The following is a 24,801-nucleotide window of genomic DNA, read 5'->3' on the forward strand; positions in this document are numbered from 1 at the left end:
TTCTCTAGCTTCCTTTATTATAAGAATATAATATATATTGCATATAACACACCAAATATGTGTTAATCAACTGGTTATATTATTGGTAAGACTTCTGGTCAATAGTAAATATTAGTAGTTACGTTTGGGGGGAGTCAAAGTTAATTATGGATTTTCAACTACAAAAGAGGTCAGTGCCACCTAACCCCTATGCTGTTCAAGAGTCAAGTGTGATATGTGGTCTTCTGTGACTGGCTTCTTCTTCTTCTTCTTCTTCTTCTTCTTCTTCTTCTTCTTCTTCTTCTTTTTAATGTTTATTTATGTTGAGAGAGAGACAAACAGAGCACAAGCAGGAGAGGGACAGAGAGAGAGGGAGACACAGAATCTGAAGCAGGCTCCAGGCTCCAAGCTGTCAGCACAGAGCCCAACGTGGGGCTTGAAGTCATGAATCATGAGATCATAACCCGAGCTAAAGTCAGACGCTTAACCAACTGAGCCACCCAGGCTCCCCTCGATTGGCTTCTTCTACTTAACATGTTTTCAAGGCTTTCAAAATGCTTCAGTGTTGGAGCATGAATCAGAATTTTGTTCCTTTTTATGGCTGAATAATATTTTATTGTACGGATAGAACACATTTTGGTGCTGATGGCCAATTGGGTTGTGTCCACCTCTTGACTGTTGTGAATAGTGTTGCTACAAACATCCATGTTAAAGTTTTTGTTTGAACATCTATTTTCAAGGACCTGACAATTTTTAAATCCAAAAGGCTAGAAAAGAGGACCAAACTGCTATTTTGAGGAAGCCCAAAGTTTTCTGACTGTAATTAGCATTAAGACATGTTTTAGTCCTTTTTCTTTAGGGAAAGATGCTTCAGTGAGCCCTTCAGTTGTGCAAAACGAAAGCCAAAGGCTCATTAAGGATCAAAAACATTTAAGCCAATGAAGAGGAAACATGTTCCATAATATTTACCCCCTAGGGGAGCCTGGGTGGCTCAGTTGGTTAAGCAATCTACTTCCACCAGGACATGATCCCATGGTTTGTGAGTTTGAGCCCCATGTCTGGGTCTTTGCTGACAGCTTGGAGCCTGGAGCCTGGAGCCTGAATCAGATTCTGTGTCTCCCTCTCTCTCTCTCTGCCTCTCCCCCACTCGTGCTCTCTCTGTCTCTCAAAAATAAACATTAAAAAGAATTTTTAAAAAATAAAAAATAAAATTAACATTAAAAATTTTTTTAAAATAATATTTACCCCTTAGATGTGGGGATTCCTGTGACCCATGGTGGTGGATTAGCTTTGTCGTCCCCACCCTCCTTCAAGGCAGAATTGCAAGCCCAGTGGCTGAGAGTGTCACCGGCCCCCAGCTGTCAGCCTCAGGGTCCAGCTCTGCTCAACAAAGAAGGAGACCCTCTGAGCAAAAGGGCATGCTCACCAGGATAGCAAAGATGTTGGCTTTGCATTAAAACTTAAAAACAAACAAACAAACAAACAAACAAACAAAAAACAAAAAATAAAATAAAAGAAAGAAAAACTGGAAAAAATGAAATTGTATATTTAACTAATGGATGTGTAGAGTAACACTTGTTGGCAGTGACCTTCTGTTGGGTGAGTCAGTGAGTAAATTTCACTGATATTGACATTAGCCTGTATGTTGTTATTTCAGTGTCAGCTTTGTTTTCTTCTACTTTGGAGCTAATGACAACTGCCTGTCTAGTTTCGAGTGCAGGAAAATAGCACCAATAAATCCCACCTTTTTTTATTTCTTTTCCAGCATCGTGTTTGTTTCTGTAGCAGTTGTGTACAGCACCCCTTCCTGTACGTTGCCTTTTTGCTGGAAAATATTGCACGTTGAATCAAACTTTCTATACAAGTTAGAGGTGGGGGGGTGCACCTCACCCAAGGTCATGCCTTTTCTGGGGCAGCCCACTTCAGCGATTGATGGAGATGCAGGACAATTCTGATGAGCCATATTGCTCCAGAGCACCCATGGAGTTAGCTGAGGCTGGTATGGAATCAGCCACAGAGCTAACTTCTTCCTCCACCCACTCCTGCTTCCTGGTCTCCCTTCTATGGGTGTTGGTTGATGCCAACAACACTCCCTAATAACTATCCTACAGACCAAACTCCATGTCAGAGTCTGCTTCCCAAAGAATCCAACCAGCAACAGCCACGTACTGGATGAAGACAGTCATCTAAGTGTATAGAAGTTAACCATGTGGTGAGCACCCATTGTTGTAGATGTGCTAAGAAGTGCATTCAGGACATGCCTACCACCTTCTGGCTATCTGCTCTGTATCTTTCATGCTGTTATGTGCCACATCCACTTCATACAGAGGAAGAAACTGGAGAGAGATTCTGAGGCCTGGTACCATTTCAGGAGCTTTTAAGATCTCTGAGACTCTTCAGATGCTGCCAAGTTTCTTTGGTCTGGACTGAGATGTCCCAAGTGGATTCAGGTGCATCCAGATGAGTTGCCAAAGATATCCCTTCTGTGCCGTTTTGTTCTCATATCCTGAGCCATGCAAACTGTAAAGCCATAGTAAATATGAAACAACAGAGACTAGGTAAACTGGGTAGAAATGATAATGGTGGAAACTTTATTTTGGGTCTCTCGTGAGGTTGCTGCCTGGGGCTAAATTGATCCGAAGGCTTGGCTGAGGCTGCAAGATTCATTCCTGAGTCCACTCAAGTGACTATAATACTACAGAATAAGGAATTTATTATAGAAATTAGACCTTACAAAATGGTGGGACTAGCTAGAAAGATAAAGATCTGAACAGGGAATCAAGAACCAGAGAAAGCTCATTAAACAGCCCTGAGACAGATGAGTGAGTCAGAAATCTGGATGTTAGGCACATCCATTGTTAGAGAAAGACTACGAAGGGGGAGGAACTTCTCTAGAAGCTTATTGGCTTTTTGGGCTACCACTTCTGTGAGTTCAAAGTGAGATGGCTGATGGTGGGTTTGGGGCCACTTTTGATCAGCAGGACCAGCAGTTGGGAAGGAGAGTTGTATGTAGAAAAATAAGATCGAGGGCAAATCAGAACCCTTCACCAATTCTAAATCTGTCTCCCAATGTCTCTGACTTACGGCAGTCTTCAAAGAAAAATGGCTGCTCCTTGGTTTCCACCTCAAAAATCCCATACATCCTTGCTTCTTGCTAATTCTAACGTGGAACCAGGCAAGGATGTGAAACCAGGCAGATAAAAGAAGCACAACATAGGAACTAAAGCACTCGCTGAAAGTGGCCAGGCAGGAAGAAGGCACCTAAGTCCTTGATTTCATGGTGCCCTAGACACATGGAGCTGTCATCCTAGCCTTGGACTATTTAAGCTGTGCGTTTTTCTTATTTTTAATTTTTTTAAATGTCTCTTTGATCTATTTGGAACCCTCTTGCTGCAATCCCAACAAAAAAGGAAAGGACCTAGAGAAACATAACAGACTGATTATGTGACTTTGGAAAAGTCCCTTCTAGATATCTGAGCCTCAGTTCTCCTAAGTCTAAAAAACAGAAGATGTTTCAGTATTAGGAAATGTATTAACGTAAGCCATTACATTAATAGGTCAAAGGGGAAAAAGACCATATGATCTTAGTGTGGGCCAGGCAGTGTTCCAGGCACTACAGATACTGCAGAGAGTGACATCATAGTGTAGAGGAAGTAGACTATAATAAACAAGTTAATACATACACAAGGTGTTGGCTAGTGAGTGGGACCAAGAAAATAAAACAGAGTGGGGCACCTGGGTGGCTCAGTCAGTTAAGCTGCCGACTCTTGATTTCGGCTCAGGTCATGATCTCACAGTTTGTGAGTTCGAGCCCTCCACTGGGCTCTGCACTCACAGTGCAGAGCCTGCTTCAGATCCTGTGTCTCCCTCTCTCTGCCCCTCCACTGCTTGTGCCTGTGCGCGCTCTCTCTCTCTCTCAAAAATAAATAAAAATTGTAAAAAAGAAAAGAAAACAGAGTAAGAAAATTAAAAGTAATTTAATTAGAGGGCTACTTTATTTATTTTTAATGTTTTTAATGTTTATTTTTAGACAGAGAGACAGAGATAGAGTGTGAGTAGAGTAGGGGCAGAGAGAGAGGGAGACACGGAATATGAAGCAGGCTGCAGGCTCTGAGCTGTCAGCACAGAGCCCAACATGGGGCTCAGACTCACGGAGTGTGAGATCATGACCTGAACTGAAGTCAGCTGCTTAACGGACTGAGCTACCCTGGCTCCCCTAGAGGGCTACTTTAAATAAGTTGATTCAATCTTCTAAAGAGAGCATTTATGCAGAGGTCTGGAGGATGAAAGTGAAGCCAGTTGAGAAATAAAGAGGAAAGAGAATCGCAGGTAAAGGGAGCAAGTGTAGCAGTCCTCAGCCTGAAAGGACTCCTGAGATTCAGGAAAGAGAGAGGCCAGTGGGACAGGGGTGTGTTGATTGACAGCTAGGTCTGGAAGCCACAGTAGGGTGTCTGGGTCCTCATTGTTTGCGGCACTCAACCACTCAAAATTCAAAATCCAGAGAGGACTAAGTACCTGGTGGACCTGACTTGGGTCATGTGGCCAGGGAAACTTGCATGGGGCAACTTGATCAACCCCCAAGTAGATTTCATCTAGTGGGGATGTTGAGATACCCAGAGCTAAGTACCGGTGCTGCTATCTGAAGAAGGAGGAGCGAAAGCTGGGAGGGCACAACGAAAGCTATCAACTGTACTATTTCAATGGCACAAGAGCTCCACCCCCAGTGAGAACAAAATACGTACTTCTTAAGAGGCACAATTATTGGAAAATGATGTCAATACAAATCTCTGCTTCCTCCTAGCTGTCTGTGATGCTGCCACCTCGGCAGATTTTGTACGTTTGTTTCTCCCTCTGTCCAGGCGCCCTTCCTTTTCTTTCCATATCATTCCTTCCTCTGCTGCATCAGATGCTTGGAGGGGTTTGTGCGAGTCCCCATTGTTTCAGGGCTGGGAAAAGCAGCCACAGGCCCGAAAGGCAACCACTCATCAGCACCACGAACAGCAGCCCACAAACCTCCTATTCCTATTCTCTCCCAAACCTTTTCAAGGATGTCGTGATGGGTTTTAGACACGCCTATAAATGCTTTCACACTCCTCCAGTTAGGGAGGGAGTCTGATGCCCCTTCTCCTGAAAGTCTGACTTCCCCACTTGCTTCTATTTGAGCTGGTGGATGAAGGGTCTGACTGGGCTGGTGATTAAGCCAAGCCCACCCAGGATAATTTCCCTGTTGAGATTGAGTTAAGGAAATGCAAGTAAAAATACAGAAAGTACTTTCATGGAACACATTATGGGAATTAAGGCTGTATCTCTCAGTATCTCCCTGGGGACTCATAGCTTCCTGTTTTGCTTCCCTCAACATGCCTACTTGAAGGCTTTTGTGAACCCACAACATTTGGCTTGAATGTGTTTCTGGCTTTCCCTGGCATCGTGACTTACTCAAGCAAAGTGACTTTGGGTTCGTGGTGTTGGAAAGGTGAATTGGATTGATCTAACCCATGGATTGACTCCTTGTCCTCTCAGCAGATGAGAAGATTGTCTTTTTGAAGATTGTCTTTAAGCCAAACAACTGTGGACAAGACAGTGAGGTAATGTAGTAAAATGATATGACTGCCCAAAACATCCCTTTGGAAGGCACCAGGGGTGGGGAATAATTTCAAAATGTCCCTTTGGCCAGATTTCTGTCAATCTCATTGACCACCCATCCAGCCTCTAGAAAGCTGCCTTCTTTTGGTGCAGATGTGGAATCTCTGGACAAGAGAACAGGGTCACATGATGTGAATCACAGAAACTAATGTAGAAGGAATCAACCAGCTCTTTTCTCAAAAGCAGATTCTGAGGCTCTGATGGCTTCCTTTCCAGAACACTTTTCCAAGTATCTTCTGGACTCTCTCCTAAGTACTGAATCCTTCAGGGCTCCTAAAACTGTTGTAACAAGAAAGACCTGGGGGCAAGAGGTCTACAAGGATGAACTCTGGCAGAACTCATGTTGCTGAAGGCTTACATGTATGTTTGAATGTGTGGATTAAAAAAATATTTACAACTTGGGGCGCCTGGGTGGCTCAGTCACTTGAGCGTCTGATTTCGGCTCAGGTCATGATCTCATGGTCCGTGAGTTCAAGTCCTGCGTCAGGCTCTGTGCTGACAGTTCAGAGCCTGGAGCCTCCTTCAGATTCTGTGTCTCCCTCTCTCTGCCTCTCTCCTGCTCACTGTCTCTCTATCTCAAAAATAAATGAACATTAAAAAATTTAAAAAAATATTAACAACTGGATGGCTTAGGAAGAATAGATACTCTAAGTAATGTACAGGGCAGAACTGGTAGAAAGTGTGAGCCCTTGAAGAAGAGTCACTCTAGAGATAAAAAGTGGTAGAAGTGTTTGGTACAGGGGATAGGCATGACTCTGATTCTTAAACAGAGAAAATGTTTTGGAAAGACATAAATGAGTCATAGATTCCATGGCTACTGTCTCTCCTTCCTTGCCAGTGACTCAAGGCTCAAACTCCAAGGAATGACCGCTTGATGAATATAGATTGGATCACATGCCTGACCTCTGGCTATATGGTGACTGGGTAAGGGAAGAACCTTACTCCCTGAGAGAGACTGATTTGTTCCCAAATTTTCACTCCTCTGTTATAGGAATATACACACCCACATACTTTGCCATGTACCTTTGCAACACCTCCCATTGTGAGCAGAATATATAGACCCCTCCATGTTGGACTTGACCATGTGACTTGTTTTAACCAATGGGATGCAAACAGATGCTTTAACTCTGCTGCCCAGGTTTGATAGTTTCTTATGCTGCTGTCATCTGCAGGAGAGGAACAGGAGAGGTAGCTGCTTCCCCATTAGCTTGGGCCCCAGAATGAAGGACTCCAGACTTTCAGTTGGATTCAGGTCTTAACAAACAGATTTTCTGGCATATACATATAAAATCTATTATATACATGCATAATACATATATATACATAATAACTATGCATTATACATTATTTACATTATATATTATTTACATAATATGCATTACCAAACCATACGAACATACCTGCTACATTGCCTGGCACATAAAAGGTCATTTCATTCATTCATTCATTTATTCACTCACTCATTCATTCACCATCTTCCTGAGTGTCTTTGTCACTCTTATTACCCACTATTCCCTCTCCTTCTGGTCTTGCCCTTCTTTTCCTTGGCCCCTCCTCCTCTCCTTCTTTCCCTGATTCTTTCCCTCACATACTTCCTTTGCTCCTGTGTCTGTCTCGTCATTCATTCGCTGACACCAGTGAGGTGACCAGTGAGTGTCAATTCCATTCTGACACTGATTGCCTGGCATTCGCATCAGATTCCACAGGGTTAAGGGCTCCATCCCACAGGACTGTCCCCACTTCAGCTTCTACCTACAAATTTCAGGTATCCCCAAGCCATCCACACTTCTGCCTAGCTGGCTACAAATTCAGGGCTTCCTACAGCCCTCTCAGTAGTTCACTAATTCACTAGAACAACTCACAGAACTTAGCAAAACACTATACTTAGGACTATAGTTTTAATATTATTATTCTAAAGTTTTTTAATGTTTAGTTTTGAGGGGGAGGGAAGGGGAAAAGAGAGAGACAGAGACACAGAATCCGAAGCAGACTCCAGGCTCCAAGCTGTCAGCACAGAGCCTGATGCAGGGCTCAAACTCATAGACTGCAAGATCATGACCTGAGCTGAAGTCGGACACTTAACTGACTGAGACACCCAGGCATCCTCATCTCATTTTCTTATATTTAAAATTTGTCTATTTGTTTCCCATAGGGAGACTGAATAAATAGGGTCCACTGCTGTTCCCTGGTCCAGTAGGAAAAGTCAGTCCCCATCCCAAGACCCTAAATGTGGAGAGTAGATGTGGTCTGCTTACCTCGAGAGAAGGGGATAAAGATGGGATCCTCCTTGAATGTCTCTTCCTCATCGAGGCTAAGAGAGATGATGTCTCACTTCTCACAGCAGTGAAGTCATAAAGGATTAAGCTAGGGGTAGAGTATATCCTGGGATTGAGTGATCCTAGGAGAGTTACACAAGTCTCCTTCCCAAAGACAGCCTGGCAGAAGACCCTCAGAACACTTTGGTGAACAAAAGAGACTCTCATTAGAATAAAGACCCTCATTCCAAATTTTCCTGGCCCTAGCTAGTCTTGTCTTGGGGGTGAGTTATTGTTGAAACAAAGACTTCTGGGGAGGGCAAAGCACTTGAACAAGGGGAGAGATTACAGGGTCTCTGGATCTCACAAGGAGCAGCTTTAGTTCAGAGATTTTTTTCTTGGTGGCCAAGTGCGTATGGGTGAGCCGGCCAATCACCTTGTAAACCTCTTCCTGTGTTTCCTCTGGATGAAGTAAGTGTCAGGGAACCTCACTGACAAGGAGCAGCTTTCCAAGAAAGCCTTGGAAGGACTGGTGAATCTGGGAAAATTGGTACTAAACAGGGGAGTCATTTCCATTCCATACTCTAACCAATAGGACCAAAAGCCAGGTCTCAGACATCTACTATTTAGTGGGATCATCAAGTGTCATATGGGTAAAAAGTCCTATATGGACATGACTTTAATTTTTAATTCCAGCTCATTTTTGTAAACATGCATTGTGATAGAGTGGGGAAGTTGTGAGGAGTCCGGAATCCTGGATTCCAATTTTTGCCCACCCCACTGATCTCCTTTGAGATATTGGATAACCACCTCCCTTCTTAGATCCTAATGTCTGAGATGTTGGGTTGGTCTAGATAATATCTTCCAGAATCAAGACTAGTTTATGATATTTATTCATCTGCCAAAGTTATTTTAAGAGTCAAGTGTGGGGGCACTTGGTGGCTCAGTCAGTTGAGTATCCAATTCTTGGTTTCAGCTCAGTCTGTGATGTCACTATTCCTGGGTTTGAACCCCGCATCAGGCGCTGCACTGACAGCACAGAGCCTGCTTCAGATTCTCTCTCTCCACATCTCTCTCTCTGCCCCTTCCCTGCTTTCTCTCTGTCTCTGTCTCTCTCTCAAAATAAATAAACTTAAAAAAAAAAAGCGTCAAGGGGCGCCTGGGAGGTTCAGGAGGTTAAGCATTCAACTTTGGCCCAGGTCATGATGTTCCAGTTCCTGAGCTTGAGCCCCGCGTCAGGCTCTGTGCTGACAGCTCAGAGCCTGGAGCCTGCTTGGGATTCTGTGTCTTCCTCTCTCTCTGCCCCTCCCTTGCTCGTGCTTTGTCTCTCTCTCTCTCTCTCTCTCTCTCTCTCTCTCAAAAATAAACATTAAAATTTTTTTTATTTTTTTATTTTTTTTTTTAATTTTTTTTTTCAACGTTTATTTATTTTTGGGACAGAGAGAGACAGAGCATGAACAGGGGAGGGGCAGAGAGAGAGAGAGGGAGACACAGAATCGGAAACAGGCTCCAGGCTCTGAGCCATCAGCCCAGAGCCCGACGCGGGGCTCGAACTCACGGACCGCGAGATCGTGACCTGGCTGAAGTCGGACGCTCAACCGACTGCGCCACCCAGGCGCCCCTAAAATTTTTTTTAAAAGTCAAGTGTTACGATGACTTCAAAAGTGCTTTGTAAACAGGAAAGCACTTTGTAGACACCCAGTTTGTTGGGGGAAGTATTTTGCAGTGCTCTGTGACTGAAAACCTTTGCTCTAAGCTCCCTGCCTCTTCCTATTTATTTCCTAAGTTTGTCAATTCTGCTCTCTCTTCATAGCGCTTATCACTGTCTGCCATGATTTTATTTTTTTATTTTCTCCCGCACTTGATGGCAGTTCCACTAGGGCAAGGATGTCTCCCTGGTTTGTTGCTTAACCTTCACCTTAGCACACTGTCTGCTCCAGGTAGGCACCAAATGAACATTTATTAGATGAAAGCTGGAAGGCTTATAAACTACTCCCCAAGTGCTTTGGAAACATTTAAGCCTTCATCAAGTGCTGTTCTATTTTGACCTGTTCTATAGGTAGAAGGAAAGCCCTTTGTGAATGGCAGCTTTTTTGTGAATGTTACAAAGGAATTAATAAATATGAACTCTGTAAAATGGAAAATCACTTCATAACAATGCACCCTGCCATTCTGTTGAGGTCTTTTGTAAAGAGAAAAATTTTTTTATGTTACAAAATGCTGTGCAAACCACATATAGTGTTTACAAATACTCTTATCACTTGGGCCATTTGGAATCTTTGTAAATGTTAAAGTGCTTTGTAAATGTCAAACCATTTTTAAAAACTACAAAATGCCCTGTAAACAACAAGGCATCCTGTATACTACAGAATACTCCGCAAATCTCAAACAGTCTTGCTGAAAGCAAAGAATATTTTTAAACACAAAATGATCTGTCCACGTCAAATTGTCTGGTAATTAATTACAAAGTGCTCTTATACTGCAAAACACTTAATAATTTGGAGAGATAAATACATTGCTATATGCTTCATAATAAATTATTGACAAGAGGCAAAGTCTCTTACACAGTGTAAAGTGAGGTGGGAAACAAAGGCAAAAGAAAAAAAATTAAGTATCCTTACAACTTACAGCCAATTGACAAGTCCTTGAGACAGGCAGTGACCTTCATCTGGGATCTCAGCTGCCTGGATGTTGACCCTTTGCTAAGGGTAAGCAGCAATCTTAGCTTAACATTTTCCAGACCCCTGCCTCAGGGTCCTGTGTCTACTTTAAACATAATAGAAATACCTTTGAAAACATCCTTTATCTCTACCTTCTCTAACAATCATTCTCCAAGCATATGGCCCACTGATACACATCTGAAGGGTCTCATGACTGAGATTTTACTAAACATTCATAAATGACCTTTTCCTAACTATAGCTAGTCCCCTCAGAGTCCTGGAAACCTTGTTTAACAAATACCTTCGAGGCTTGTGATGTCCCTAACCCTCTCCCAACTTGAAGGCACATAATTGCCCTCACAAACCCCAGTGCAGCTCTTTTTGCCCATAGGTCCTGTCCCCGTGCTTTAATAAAACCACCTTTTGCACCGAAGATGTCTCAGGAATTCTTTCTTTTTTTTTTTATTTTTTGTTAATGTTTATTTATTTTTGAGACAGAGAGAGACAGAGCATGAACGGGGGAGGGTCAGAGAGAGAGGGAGACACGGAATCCGAAACAGGCTCCAGGCTCTGAGCGGTCAGCACAGAGCCCAACGCGGGGCTCGAACTCACGGACCGTGAGATTATGACCTGAGCTGAAGTCGGACCTTAACCGACTGAGCCACCCAGGTGCCCCAGGAATTCTTTCTTGACTGTTTGCTCCAAACCCCAACATTTCCACATCATAAAGTACTGAGCACACTAGATAACAAAGTAATTTGTAAATATCTGCATGTTTGTTGATGGTAACCTGCTTTGTCATGTGTGTGATTTGTTGGCTATCCAATGTCATGTCCTCTCTTTCCCTTCCTCTTGAACCTGGGTGGAATTCGTAGCTGCACTGGCCAGTAGAATGCAGGGGAAGTGACACTGCCAGACTTCCAAAGCAAAGTCCTAAAAGGCAAGAGTTTCCCACCTGGCTCTCTCTGTGCTCCACCCTCCATTCTCTGATTCCCCGTAAGACTGGTGCCAGGAGCCCCGATCTTGCCCCTGCTGGAGAATCCCTGGACTGTTCCCTCAGCCCCTCCCAAGAAACCTCAATCCCACACAGCACAGCCATGGGCCAGAGCCCTTGGAGGAAAGATCAATGCCCTGTTTTCCTCCTAACGTTAGAGTATAGCTTCCCCAGCTTTCCTTCTGGCCACCTGCTCTGGTTGAGCCTGAGTCTTGCTGTCTGGCGCCCCAATAAGGAAGGGAAGGAACATTGGTTAGCTCCATGTGTGACCTCAACTGCGACCTATCCCACAGCTGTGAAGTTGTAGCTCAGACTGTCTAAGGACCGTAATCTGGTAAGTCTCTCACCCACCTCAGACCCCCAGCCTCCCTTGTCCTGAGCACTGGGACCAAGCAACTGCCTGGGGTTGAGGCAGAGAGGATGGAATGGGAAAGGGGGGTTACTTTTCCTGACTAGAACCCCCCTACCCCCACATCTATTGTCTCAAACATAGGAACTAGCTACCTACAGGCCATCTCTCTCCATGGCACCCTTGGGAGTCGTCAGGCTCCTATGTGTCCAGCTCTGCTCTCAGGCCAGTGACTTTGCCTCCTGGAGCCTCAACTCGAAGGTGAGGATTTATTTACATGGCAGTCACTTCAATAACACTCATTTGGTGCCAAGCTCCTCTGTCAGTATGGCCTCATTCAATCTTCAGTACTGCCTGGGTCTTCACAGAGACCCAAAGGCAGAGAATGAAAAACATCTGCTTTCCATTCCCGATGAAGAGTAAAACAAATGCAGGGCCACCCTGTATTCAGTGTCCACAGTGGCACCGTTCACATGAGCCAAAAGGAGAAAACAATCCATGTGCCCATCACTTGATGAAGGGATAAATGCTGTGTGAGCATGAAATTAACTTGTTGGCCTTAAGCCAAGATGTTCAGGTTGCTCATCACAGCCTCACACGCCCTAACATAGGCCACAACTTTCTGCGGGGCCTCGGTCAAGTCCCCTGCCCTCCTGGGCCTCTCTTATTCCAGCTCTAGGGGACAGCATGATTCAACACTAAGGCACCTACTATTTTTTAGACAGATCAAAGGAGAAAAATAATTTGCCCATTATGACAGGAGCTGAAAAGATATTTAAGAATACTCAAACCAAGGGCACCTGGGTGGCTCAGTCAATTAAGCATCCGACTCTTGATTTCCACTCAGGTCATGATCTCATGGTTTGTAAATTCAAGCCCTGCATTGGGCTCCATGCTGATGGTGCAGAGCCTACTTTGGATTCTCTCTCTCCATCTCTCTCTGCCCCTTACCCACTTGCGCTCTCTCTCAAAATATTAAAAAACAAAAGAATACCCAAATCAAATCCTGATCAAAATGTTTAAAAATGAAGAATCTGATGTAAAATAGAGGGGGGCAAAGGTCTTTCCTTAATTTGATTTAAAATTGAGAAAAGTAATTTGGCTATTGTTGAAAGTGCTGCTATAAACATTGGGGTACAAGTGCCCCTATGCATCAGCGCTCCTGTATCCCTTGGGTAAATTCCTAGCAGTGCTATTGCTGGGTCATAGGGGAGGGCACCTGTTGGAATGAGCACTGGGTGTTGTATGGAAACCAATTTGACAATAAATTTCATATTAAAAAAATAAAATAATAAAATTGAGAAGAATATATAATAGAATAACCATAAAATATATGGAAAGGGTCATAGACAGCATTAAGCTTAACAGAGAAAAAGAAAATATTCTTTTTTTTTTTTTAAGCTCATATATTTATTTATGAGAGAGAGTGTGCACATGAGCAGGGGAGGGGCAGACAGAGAGAGTCCCAAGCAGGCTCTGTGCTGCCAGCACAGAACCTGACCTGGGGCTTGAACATACAAACTGTGAGATCAGGACCTGAGCTGAGATCAAGAGTCAGATGCTTAACCGACTGAACCACCCAGGTTCCCTGAGAAAATATTCCTTCTTAAGGTTCAGAACAGTCAAGATTTCTCACTATCACTACTATTATTTAACATGATTCTGTAAGTGCTAGCCCATGACATTAAGGAAAATCTTATGTTATGATTTAACATAAGAAAAAATTAAGTCAAAATATCATTATTTTCAGATGTTAACACCAAGAGAATAAATAAAAAAAAAAACTATTATAGATAAAAGTAATATAAGGAAATTGCCCAGTTTTGACAAAAATATCCTACCCCCAAAAAGCCCACTGAACTTCTGATATACTAATTAAAACAATTTAAAATACTATGTTAAGGGGCACCTGAGTGGCTCAGTCAATTAAACATCCCATTTCGGCTCAGGTCATGATCTCACAGTTGGTGGTTTGAGCTCCGCATCAGGCTCTGTGCTGATGGCTCAGAGCCTGGAGCTACTTCAGATTCTGTCTTCCTCTCTCTCTGCCTCTCCCCCATTCATGCTCTGTCTCTCTCTCTCTCTCTCTCTCTCAAAAATAAACATTTAAAAATTTTAAATACTATGTTAAAAGAGTGCTACGGCCTGAATTGTGTCCCCCCCGCCGCACCCCCAAATTCATATGTCGAAGCCTTACCTCCCAGTGTGATGGTATTTGGAGAAGAGGCTTTCTTCTTCAATGAGGTCACAGGGGTGGGGCCTGTATGATGGGATTAGTGTCCGTGTAAAGAGAGGTAGAGACACCAGAGCCCAGAACTCTCTCTCTCTCTCTCTGCCTTGTGAGGACACAGCAAGGAGGCAGCTGTCTGCAAGCCAGGAGAAGAGGCTTCATGAGAACCCACCCATAGTGACACCCTGATCTTAGACTTTCAACCTCCACAACTGTGGGAAAATAAATGTCTGCTGGGTAAGCCCCCCACCCTGAGTTATGTCTATGTCATCCTGAGCTCGGTGAGACAAAGAGGCACTTTGAACTATAGCCCCAATCTCCTCCTGTGTTTCTTAGAAAAAAAACTTAGCAAGAAATATGTAAAACCTAATTAAGAAAACGAAAGTCCCACTTGCCAGCAAATGGTATGACCGTGGCTTCAATGGACACATTACCTTTTTGTTGGGGATATCTCAAATTTTAAAGTTGTCAAAGCTATCTAAATTAATCTGCAAATTTAAATTCATCCTGGTAAAACCCTAGTGGGATTTTTTGAGACCTTGACAAAATCATTTAAAAGTATACTTGGAAGAACAATGGGGTGCCTGAATGGCTCAGTTGGTTAAGAGTCCAACTTCAGGGGCGCCTGGGTGGCGCAGTCGGTTGAGCGTCCGACTTCAACCAGGTCATGATCTCGCGGTCCGTGAGTTCGAGCCCCGCGTCAGGCTCTGGGCTGATGGCTTGGAGCCTGGAGCCTGTTTCCGATTCTGTGTCTCCCTCTTCTCTGCCCCTCCCCCGTTCATGCTCTGTCTCTCTCTGTCCCAAAAATAAATAAAAAACGTTGAAAAAAAAATTAAAAAAAAAAAAAAGAGTCCAACTTCAGCTCAGGTCATGATCTCGCAGTTTGTGGGTTCGAGCCCCACATCAGGCTCTGTGCTGACAGCTCAGAGCCTGGAGCCTGCTTTGGATTTTGTGTCTCCCTCTCTCTCTGCCCCTTCCCAACTTGCACTGTGTGTCTCTCTCTCTCAAAAATAAATAACCGTTAAAATTTTTTTAAAAAAATTAAGCTTGGAAGAACAAAATGTGTTACAGGAACCATATAACTATCTGAGAAAGAAGAGGAATGGAGGGGGACTAGCCCTTGTAAAATATTAGAATATATTATATGGGTATAATAATTCAACTAGTATTGTAGCGCTAGAAAAGACAGATCAGTGAATCAGTGTCAATATGGGTCTGTATAAATAAGTGCAGAATAGACGTAAGGAGATTTAAAATTTTAGCATTTGATCAATTCCATGTCAGTGACTAAAAGTTGAACTGTTTGATAAGTGAATCAAAGCACTTGTACAACCACAAGAGTTAATATCCCTTATATTTTTATGCCCTAAGTCCTTCCTGGGCCTCATTCTAGTCTGGGGCTTGGATTTTAACTGGCTCATAAGAAGTAAATCAACTAATTTTCCTCTTTTCCCTTCCCTACTGTTCTCTTTTTCATCTTACCTTTCTTTTATCTACCTATTTACCTATCTATCCATCCATCCATCCATCCATCACCTACCATTGTGTGTGTGCATGTATTTCATAAAAAATTTGGATTATCTATCTATCTATCTATCTATCTGTCTATCTATCTATCATCTATATATCTATATATCCATCCATCCATCCATCACCTACCTTTGTGTGTGTGCATGTATTTCATAAAAAATTTGGAAGGACATCCTCTGTAATATTAATACATCCGGTTTTTTAGAGCTCCTCTCTACTTGCTAGATGCGATTCTTCCCAACTCATAAATCAGTTAATAAAGCCACTTAGACTTTTTTTAAGCCTGATTTTGGTAGTGAATTACAGATGATTTTCACTTTCAATTTTATTGCTTCCTTGTTGGATACAAATTAGAAAAAACAATAAAGTTATTTTTATTTTGAAAGAAAAGCTCAAATGCCTTTCTCAGTTCTTGGCACATAGCAGGTCCTCAATAATGGATCATTCATGTGTCTGCTCTTTGTCTGTTCATGTGTGAGCATGTGTGTGTGTTTGTCTTTCACCTAATCTCCATCATTAGTTTAGTCTCTATCTTCCCCATTGTGCTCCCTCCTTTTCCTTCCCTCTCACACTGTCTCTGTCCTTGGATATTTCTTGCTTTCTCTTCCCTTCAGAATCCTCATCGTTTTCAAAAATGTTCACCCGGTGTTTGGAGCTGGACAAAGGTAGAAAGTCACATAAGGGAGAGGTGGAGAGCAGGTGGGGATGGGCCCAACTTACCTAGGGAGAATGGAACAAAGGCTTCTTGCTTCTTGAAGTCGCCCTCCGCATCCAGGAGGTGGCCAGGGTGGAAGGCTTCTGGCTTCTCAAAGTGGAATGGATGATGGAGGACAGAGTTCAAGATGGGATACAGGGTTGTGCCCTAAGAGGGTGTCAAAGTCAAGAGGACCCAAGTGGGTATCAACAAGGAGTGGCTGACTCACTTATGATATATCCACAGTTGATAATAAGCCTCATCCACTCATGGCTCTACAGTTAGTGGTTGATCTATCGAAATAACGTTGCCCTATTTGGTTAATAGTTGTGTCCCTGATCCCTCTAGCTATCCTCGCAGACTACCCTCTTCCCCAAATCTCTTTGGACTTCTCTATAACCCATCAACTAAAAGATTCACATCTGGATCACCGGAAGCCTCCAAAGACCCAACTCAAATACAAGAGGCAGGATCTACAGATATACCTTGGAAATATTGCAGGTGTTATTCCAGGCCACTGCAATGAAGTGGGTAGCCCGATAAAGTGAGTCAAATGAATTTTTTTGTTTCCCAGTGTATACAGAAGTTATGTTTACACTATGCTATAGTCTATTAGGTGTGCAATAGCATTATGTCTGAAACAAAGTTTAATAGTTAAAATTAGTTAATTTAAAAATACTCTGCTAAGAAATGCCAACCATTTTTGGGGATTTCAGCAAGTCCTAATCTTGCTGATGAAGGGTCTTGCCCAATGTTGATGGCTGCTGATGGATCAGGGTGGTGGTTGCTGAAGGTTGGGGTGGCTATGGCAATTTCTTTCTTTCTTTCTTTCTTTCTTTCTTTCTTTCTTTCTTTCTTTCTTCTCCCTCCCTCCCACTCTGCCTTCCTTCCTTCCTTCCTTCCTTCCTTCCTTCCTTCCTTCTTTCCTGAAGTAAGCTCCATGCCCAGTGCAGGACTTGAACTCACAATGCTGAGATCAAGAGTCACATGCTCTACCAACTGAGCCATCCAGGCACCCCTGGTTGTGGCAACTTCCTAAAGAAAGACAACAATGAAATTTGCTTCATAGATTGACTCTTCCTTTCACAAATGATTTCTCTATAGCATGCGATGCTGTTTGATAGCGTTTTACCCACAGTAGAACTTCTTTCACAATTGGAATCAGTCCTCTCAAACCCTGCCACCGCTTTATCATGTAAGTTTATGTGATATTCTAAGTCCTTTGTTGTCATATCAACAGTCTCCCCAGCATGCCCGCCAGGAGTAGATTCCATCTCAGAAAGCCACTCATTACAGATCACCATAACAAATATGATAATAATGACAAAGTTTGACATATTGCAAGAATTACCAAACTATGACACACAGACACAAAGTAAGCAAATGCTGGTGGGAAAATGGCACCGAGAGACTTGCTGGATGCAGAGGTGTCGCAACATTCAATCTATAAAAACGCGGTTTCTGCAAATCGCAAAAGAGCGACATGCAATAAAATGAGGTATGCCTGTGTTCTCATGGGTTAGTGCCATTAGGTGATTAGATAATATGAATACTAACCCTAGGTATATCTATGCTTGGGAACATGTGCGACCACAGAGAAAATTAATTAGAACCATACCTATTGAGGGGCGCCTGGGTGGCGCAGTCGGTTAAGCGTCCGACTTCAGCCAGGTCACGATCTCGCGGTCCGTGAGTTCGAGCCCCGCGTCGGGCTCTGGGCTGATGGCTCAGAGCCTGGAGCCTGCTTCCAATTCTGTGTCTCCCTCTCTCTCTGCCCCTCCCCCGTTCATGCTCTGTCTCTCTCTCTGTCTCAAAAATAAATAAACGTTAAAAAAAAATTTGTTTAAAAAAAAAAAAAAAAAAAAAAAAAGAACCATACCTATTGACCTGACAATATATCAACAGCATACTGTTGTTATATTATAAAAAGAAAGACACACACACACACACACGCACACACAAGACAAGTGACACGTTGCAATGAGATAGACATAAAGACAGGTGGAAAGGAGACAGGCACGCTGGACACACAAGCTGCAAAGTGATAGATACAATATGAACCGGTCTTTGTGTGTGTATGTATGCAGTATGTATTCATATAAACTTAAAGAAATCGTGGAAAGAGAAACATCAAATTTTGAATGTCTTCTCATGAAGGAGGAAAGTAGGAGAGATGACAAAATAGCTTGTAAAAAAAGACAGCTCTATTGTACAACATATTTCAAGAGGTATTTTTTCAGTCTTCCTGACATCTAATACAGTAAAAAAAAAAAAAAAAAAAAAAAAAAGCACAGAAGAGAGAGGACATTTCTACATTTCTAAAATCTCCCTTCTTCCCACAGAAATCTGGAAATAAAAATTCTCATTATAGTCCAACAACCAGAAACATGAATCATAAGACTGCATCAGGATTCTGTGATCGCCTGTCTCAGATGGTATCTCCAGAAGTGAGTGTCCTTGATGACAGAGCGGGGGATGCCAAGGGGCATGACATCACTGAATCTCTGAATTTTGCAGATGACAGCATCTGTATAAGGTATTTTTGCCAAATCTTCCAGGGCTAGAAGACGGTGTGAGCCATTCACTCTGCCAATCTCCACCGGACTTTCTCTAAAAATGATGAGAGTGGCAGGGTGGGTAACATCAATGAATGACCGTAATAGTGGGTTCAACCAAGTCACCCAAAACATGACCTACAGACTGTGGGGGGAGGGTCTTGTGAACTTTTCTTAAGATGTTATGTTATTGTTCCTTCTCAATGAAAGCATGGAGAAAGAAAGTCAATGGCCTTGTAGGGAAGTCTTGTCTGATATTTCCACTCTAGTTATGAGTGGGGATCACTTGGGTAATGATGGGTGGGTGGAAATTCATTCAAACTTTGGCCACTTTTTTTTTTTTTAACTAAAGATGGATTATGGCTGAAACTGGTGTCATATCCTTTTGTCCCAGTGATTTGCTATGTGATTTTTAGATAAGCCACTTCCCCACTCTGACCTTGAAATTGATTACCTGTGAAATAGGGGAATTTGATTAGATGAGAATTTCTCCAAGTCTGATCTGCAGACCACCAACATGAGAAACAATTGAGGGGCTTTTTAATTAGTAAATCAGCAAGCTGCTCCAAAGAGTCAAGTTCTTTGTCAAGTTCAAAGTGTCAATCTCAAAGCGTTGTGTCAAGAGCCATGTGCTTTAAGGGGGCACCTGGGTGGTTCAGTCTATTGGACGGCCGACTACAGCTCAGGTCACAATCTCTCAGTCTGTGGGTTCAAGCCCCGCTTCGGGCTCTGTCCTGAGAGCTCAGAGCCTGGAGCCTGCTTCCAATTCTGTGCCTCCCTCTCTCTCTGCCCCTTCCCTGCTTGCCCTCTGTCTCTCTCTGTCTCTCTCAAAAATAACAAATAAAAAAAATTTTTTTTAAGAAGTTAAAAAAAAAAGAGCCATGTGCTGTTTTAGACTGCAAATGCTTTGTCAATAGTACTCTTTGTGACTGGGGCAAGCTTCATTAACCATAAAGCATTTTACAACCACCTTATGTACTTCATAAGCACGAAAGTACCTTTCAAACCATGGGTTGCTTAATTGAATGAAAAATATTTTGTAAACTAAATTATGCTGTCAACTTCAAAGTGCCTTGTTAGCCACAAAGCTTTATCATAAGTTACCAATCTTCACAGGGGTGAATCTTTTATTTTTTGGACTGACCAGGCTAGAAGTTGTATGTCTTTACCCATCACGTGACCACCTTCCAGCATGGCTGCAAGACCCTCCATCCTTTCTGGCCCTCAACCACCATAAGCCCAGCTCACCTAAAATATCGGGGTTCTTTTAATTTTTTTTTCAACGTTTATTTATTTTTGGGACAGAGAGAGACAGAGCATGAACGGGGGAGGGGCAGAGAGAGAGGGAGACACAGGATCAGAAACAGGCTCCAGGCTCTGAGCCATCAGCCCAGAGCCTGACGCGGGGCTCGAACTCACGGACCGCGAGATCGTGAGCTGGCTGAAGTCGGACGCTTAACCGACTGCGCCACCCAGGCGCCCCATGGGTTCTTAAGAAGGAGTAGAATCCCAAACTAGAGAGTGGTGCTGGAGCTCTCTGTGCCAGCAAACAACAGTAAGACCGCTGTGTAGACGAGATTCTTACAGTGGAACTCACTCTCAGGATTCAGGAACTCCTGAGGAATAGCAAAGGACATTACTTTACTTAACATCTCCCCTTGCAAAGATACCCAGCTTCTGGGTCTTCTTCTCGCCCACTCCCCTGTTACTCTGTACCAGTTTTTCTTTTTTTTTTTTTTATTTCCTTTTCTCTCTATCCAAGGTCAGCAATGTAGCAAAAAGTGTGGGCTCTGGAACCAAACTGCCTAGGTTCAAACTCAAGCCCTACCATTCCCTGGTTGGGTGTCTTTGGATAAGGAACTTAACCTCTCTATCGTGTAGTTCATCATCTGGGGTTATTTTGATACTAGGTATGTAAGTACTCAATATATGTTAGGGATTGATATTTTTTGGTTTTCATCTTTTCTGTCTTTGGGTGTCTTTGCTTTCCTTGCAGCTGCGCATCCAGGAGTGATATTGAAGATGTTTAACAACCAGTATGACACTTGCCAAACCAATCAGAATAGACGTGGGCCCCTGACCAATCAGAACAGACATGGACCTCCGACCAATCAGAACAGACAGGGGCTTCCGACCAATCAGAAAAAAGCATGGACCTCTGACCAATCAGAATAGACATGGGTGTCTGGCCAATGGAGCAGACACGGGCCTCCAACCAATTAGAACAGACGGGGGGGGGGGGTCTGGCCAATCAGAACAGACATGAACCTCCGACCAATCAGAACAGACAGGGGCTTCCGACCAATCAGAATGGGAGAAGGTGGAGAAGGGTCTTGAAGACCCCCTGCAGGGGCAGTTGCTATCTCATAACAGGAATTCCAGGAGAGCCTAGGGAAGCTGAGGAGGGAATAGGGGGTGCGAAGGGGGATGGACTAGTGGCTTTCTTACCAACACATAGGGAAGTAGTTCAGCATTTAAACAATGCATACATCATATCCAAACATATTAGCTCAATGTCAGTAATGTGCCCATCACTCTCTTTCCCACCTGCCCCCCATCCAGCTCGCCCTTGCCTTGTCCATGTGGACCAGGAAGGAATTAATGAAGTCCTGCGGGGCCCTGGGGTCCAGCCTCTTGATGTTCTCAGGGACAAAATCTTCCATTTCTTGAATTTTGTTGTACGCTCGAGTGTGGGTACCAGGAAAGTGTTTCAGGATGCCAGAAAGGAGTTCAAACATCTCCAGGGAAGAAGCAAGGAGTTCCCAGAATCTGTTCTCTCTGGGCTGGTGCTACAAGGGTTGAGGCTGTACCTGCACAGCACAGCAATATCTGACAGGCTTAATTCATCCCGTAGCCTTCGGGAATGTGCCTCCCAGTTGAGCACTCATACAAATACTCTCAGTGGCACGTGAACAAGTGCGTTGTTACCTCTGCTGGGATTTCTCTCACAGGCCACCCTCTCCTGAGGCCTGATTCCTACCTCCAGTTGGACTCATTGACTCACTTAGAAGGGTGTAGAGGGTAAGTGTGTGCACAGAAAACCGATCTCGATGCCTTCTTGCCTCAGTGTTAGGAGAAAAAACATCTGATCCCTTCCCAAGTTCCACCCATCCCAATTCCTGGCCCACCATGGAAACTTTGGCCTCACCTGGTTGTAGAAAGAGCTGGCAAAAGTGGAGAGATCATTCATTCAATGTAGCAGCCTTAAGATTCTGGGGTCCTGGTACTTAAAGTACTGGCCAAAGATGATGGTACAGATGATGTTGGCCATGGTGGAGTGAAAGAGGAAAGTGGGATCCAGATAGGTCACAGCGTGATGGGGGTGGGCGGTGGGTGGAGGACTGCATTGTCCTTCTGGAAGGCTCTGACCTGGCTGGTGCCTTCTTAGTTTGGTTGGTTTCTTTCTCTTTCTCTTGGCCAGCCTGGCTTTCACTATGTCTCTTATCACACCTCTTTCTGGGCATTTTGCACTTTGTGTCTCATGGTTTTCTTGGGCTCTGTCTTGGTGTGACCTTCTTGGTGCACCTGTGTCTTTGTCTGGTCTTGTGTTTGAGTCTTTGTTTGAGAATCAGCCCCTTCTACTCTGTTCTCTCTCTTTCTGTGTCCCATCTGTCTTTGTGGCCCTGTCCTTGGCCTCACTGTCAGTCTTTGTTTCCCCTGACTCTATTTCTCTCCTTACCTTTTTCTTTCTAAGTCTTTTCCTTATAGTTTCTACTTCTGGATTGATCTTTGTCGGTATCCTGGGTTTTTCCTCTGTCTTGCTTTCTCTGTCTGCTTTCTCCACCTCTCTGTCTCCTTCCCTGTTTTCCTCATTATTTTTCTCTTTTTCTGTCTCCTTCTCCCTTTCCCTGAACTTGTCTCTGCATCTCTCTGTCTCTGGATCTCTCTGTCCCACCCTCTGCCTGCCCCTCCAACTCCTGAGAAGTCCCCAGGGCTCACCCTGGGATTTCCTCAGTTCCTCCACCAGACACTGAGCCTCATCCTGGTTTCGTTTCTCAATGCTCCGCTTCCCAATCCCAAAGTCCCTCATGGTGACCTGAGAGGTTTGTTGAAGGGCCTTCTAACACTTTCCATTAGCGAAGATCATACCTGATTGGTGGGTCATGGATGGAAGATTGGGAGGACATATGGGATGTCCCCACCTCTTTTCCCCAAACCCACCCCTATGCCCCACTCACCTCTTCCCCTGAGGATGGGATCAATGATGGCGATGTGCCCTCAGCCAGGGAAAGCCTCAGCCTGACCCACCAGGGCTTCCCTCACTGCCTTGTACCCACACAGGTTGATGACTGGCCCAGGTAGATGGTGAGGGCATCCAGTACTTCACCCGCAGCTGTGGGGGCAGGGTGCAGATCTCACTCTCTCACTCCAGAGAAGAGTGAGGAAAGAGTCTCCACCCTCACACGTGGATCACATGTGCCAGCCTAACCAAACCACCACTACTCCCTCCCCACTGCATCCTTATCAGGGAAGCATGAACACTTGAACGCTGTGGCCTCCTCCAAGCCCTTGCCCCAAATGTCATGTGCCCTTGCCCCAAATGCCCTCCTCTTTCAGCTTTTACAAGAACTCTCCCAGGTTTGAATTTTAAAAATTACAGAGAATCCTCACACATAAGCTCTAGTACCTCTCCCTTCCCACCCCAGCAGAACCAGAGCTCAAAGCCTCATGTCTATCAGAATTTTCTCTCTCCGGTTTACCTTCCCTGCATTCCTTCTTATAAGAATTCCAGAAGCTTATCTCATGGGCCCGATACCAGCTGGGAGAAGTCAGTCCCCAAGCTGGCCTGCGAAGTCCCCCCACAGTTTGACCCTCAAGTGCCTTCCTGCCTGTGAGCTGTCTCCTGTCCACTGACCTCCTGCATTCCACCCGCTTTCCCCATCCCATCTCACCGCTTGGAAGGACTTGAGAAAGCCCTTGGGGTTTATTTGCAAAAAGTTCCCCAGGAAGGGCAGAGGCCACAGTCCCGGAGGGACTTGACTCCGAGAAGCCGGGTGGCCCCAGAGCAGCAAGGGGCTGTGACTGCCATGGTCCCGCCTATGTCTTCCTTCCATCCTGCTGTCCCTCTTAAAAGGTAGGCTGCTCTGTTGTGTGTCACCTTCTCTTTTCTGTGATCGTCGGGGCGGATGTGCCAAAAATCTACTTTAGCACAGCTCTTGGTAACTCCCCAGTGGCATCAGGGAACCCAAAGATGGCAGGTGCTGCAGAGGCCAGGAAGTTTAGCCTCTCTATTGGATCCCCAAACTGGCTTCCCATTGGCCCCTGGCTGGCCGGACATATCTTAGCAGGCAATGCCCTTGAACCTGGGGTACCTTCTTGAGGGAAGGGCGGTGGTGCCAGCTGGCAGAGCCTGGTGTAGGATGGTCTACTGCAAGGGTGGCTCTTGGCTGATTTTCTTAGAGGGTGGCATTGCATCATGAGGGATTGGAAATCGCTAGAAGACCGAACTGAGGCATCCTGAGATCGCTGGAAAGAAGGATTTGCTACGGGCCTCAGAAGAGAATGAGAAATGAAGAAAAAGATAAGGTCTGATGGGGGAAGCCTAGCTCCATGTTGGGTGGGTTTGAGGCTGCCTGATTTAACCATTCATTCATTCATTCATTCATTCCTTAGCAAATATTTGCCTTCTTGGGCCTGGTTTTGAGGTGAAGAAGTTCTCATCTTCTAGAAGGATCCCTAGTGACCTGACAATAAGTGGGTCTCGCGTAAGATGGCATGGATCACCATCTTCCCAGGGGATGTCAGGATTTGAATGTTTGTTTCAGTCTCAGGGGATTTAAAAGGGAATACCAGGGGCGCCTGGGTGGCGCAGTCGGTTAAGCGTCCGACTTCACCCAGGTCACGATCTCGCGGTCCGTGAGTTCGAGCCCCGCGTCAGGCTCTGGGCTGATGGCTCGGAGCCTGGAGCCTGT

General features: G+C 44.3%; 2 long non-coding RNA genes across 2 annotated transcripts in view; both read left to right on the forward strand.

The window, feature by feature from the left end:
• The window catches only part of LOC147573615 (uncharacterized), a 56,558-nt gene extending 47,492 nt beyond the window's left edge, over positions 1–9,066 (forward strand). Inside the window, exon 7 of the long non-coding RNA XR_015244884.1 lies at positions 1,745–9,066. This is a non-coding gene — a long non-coding RNA (uncharacterized LOC147573615). The remainder of the gene's footprint in view (positions 1–1,744) is intronic.
• A 5,004-nt stretch (positions 9,067–14,070) lies between these two features.
• On the forward strand, positions 14,071–16,892 carry LOC147573616 (uncharacterized). Its single transcript, XR_015244885.1, has 2 exons — positions 14,071–14,347; positions 16,683–16,892. It is a non-coding gene; the product is annotated as an uncharacterized LOC147573616 (long non-coding RNA).
• The last annotated feature ends 7,909 nt before the right edge of the window (positions 16,893–24,801 follow it).

The sequence above is a fragment of the Puma concolor genome, chromosome E2 (genome assembly GCF_028749965.1).
Source record: "Puma concolor isolate L17-30 chromosome E2, mPumCon1.1.hap2, whole genome shotgun sequence".
In the NCBI taxonomy this organism is placed as follows: domain Eukaryota; kingdom Metazoa; phylum Chordata; class Mammalia; order Carnivora; family Felidae; genus Puma; species Puma concolor.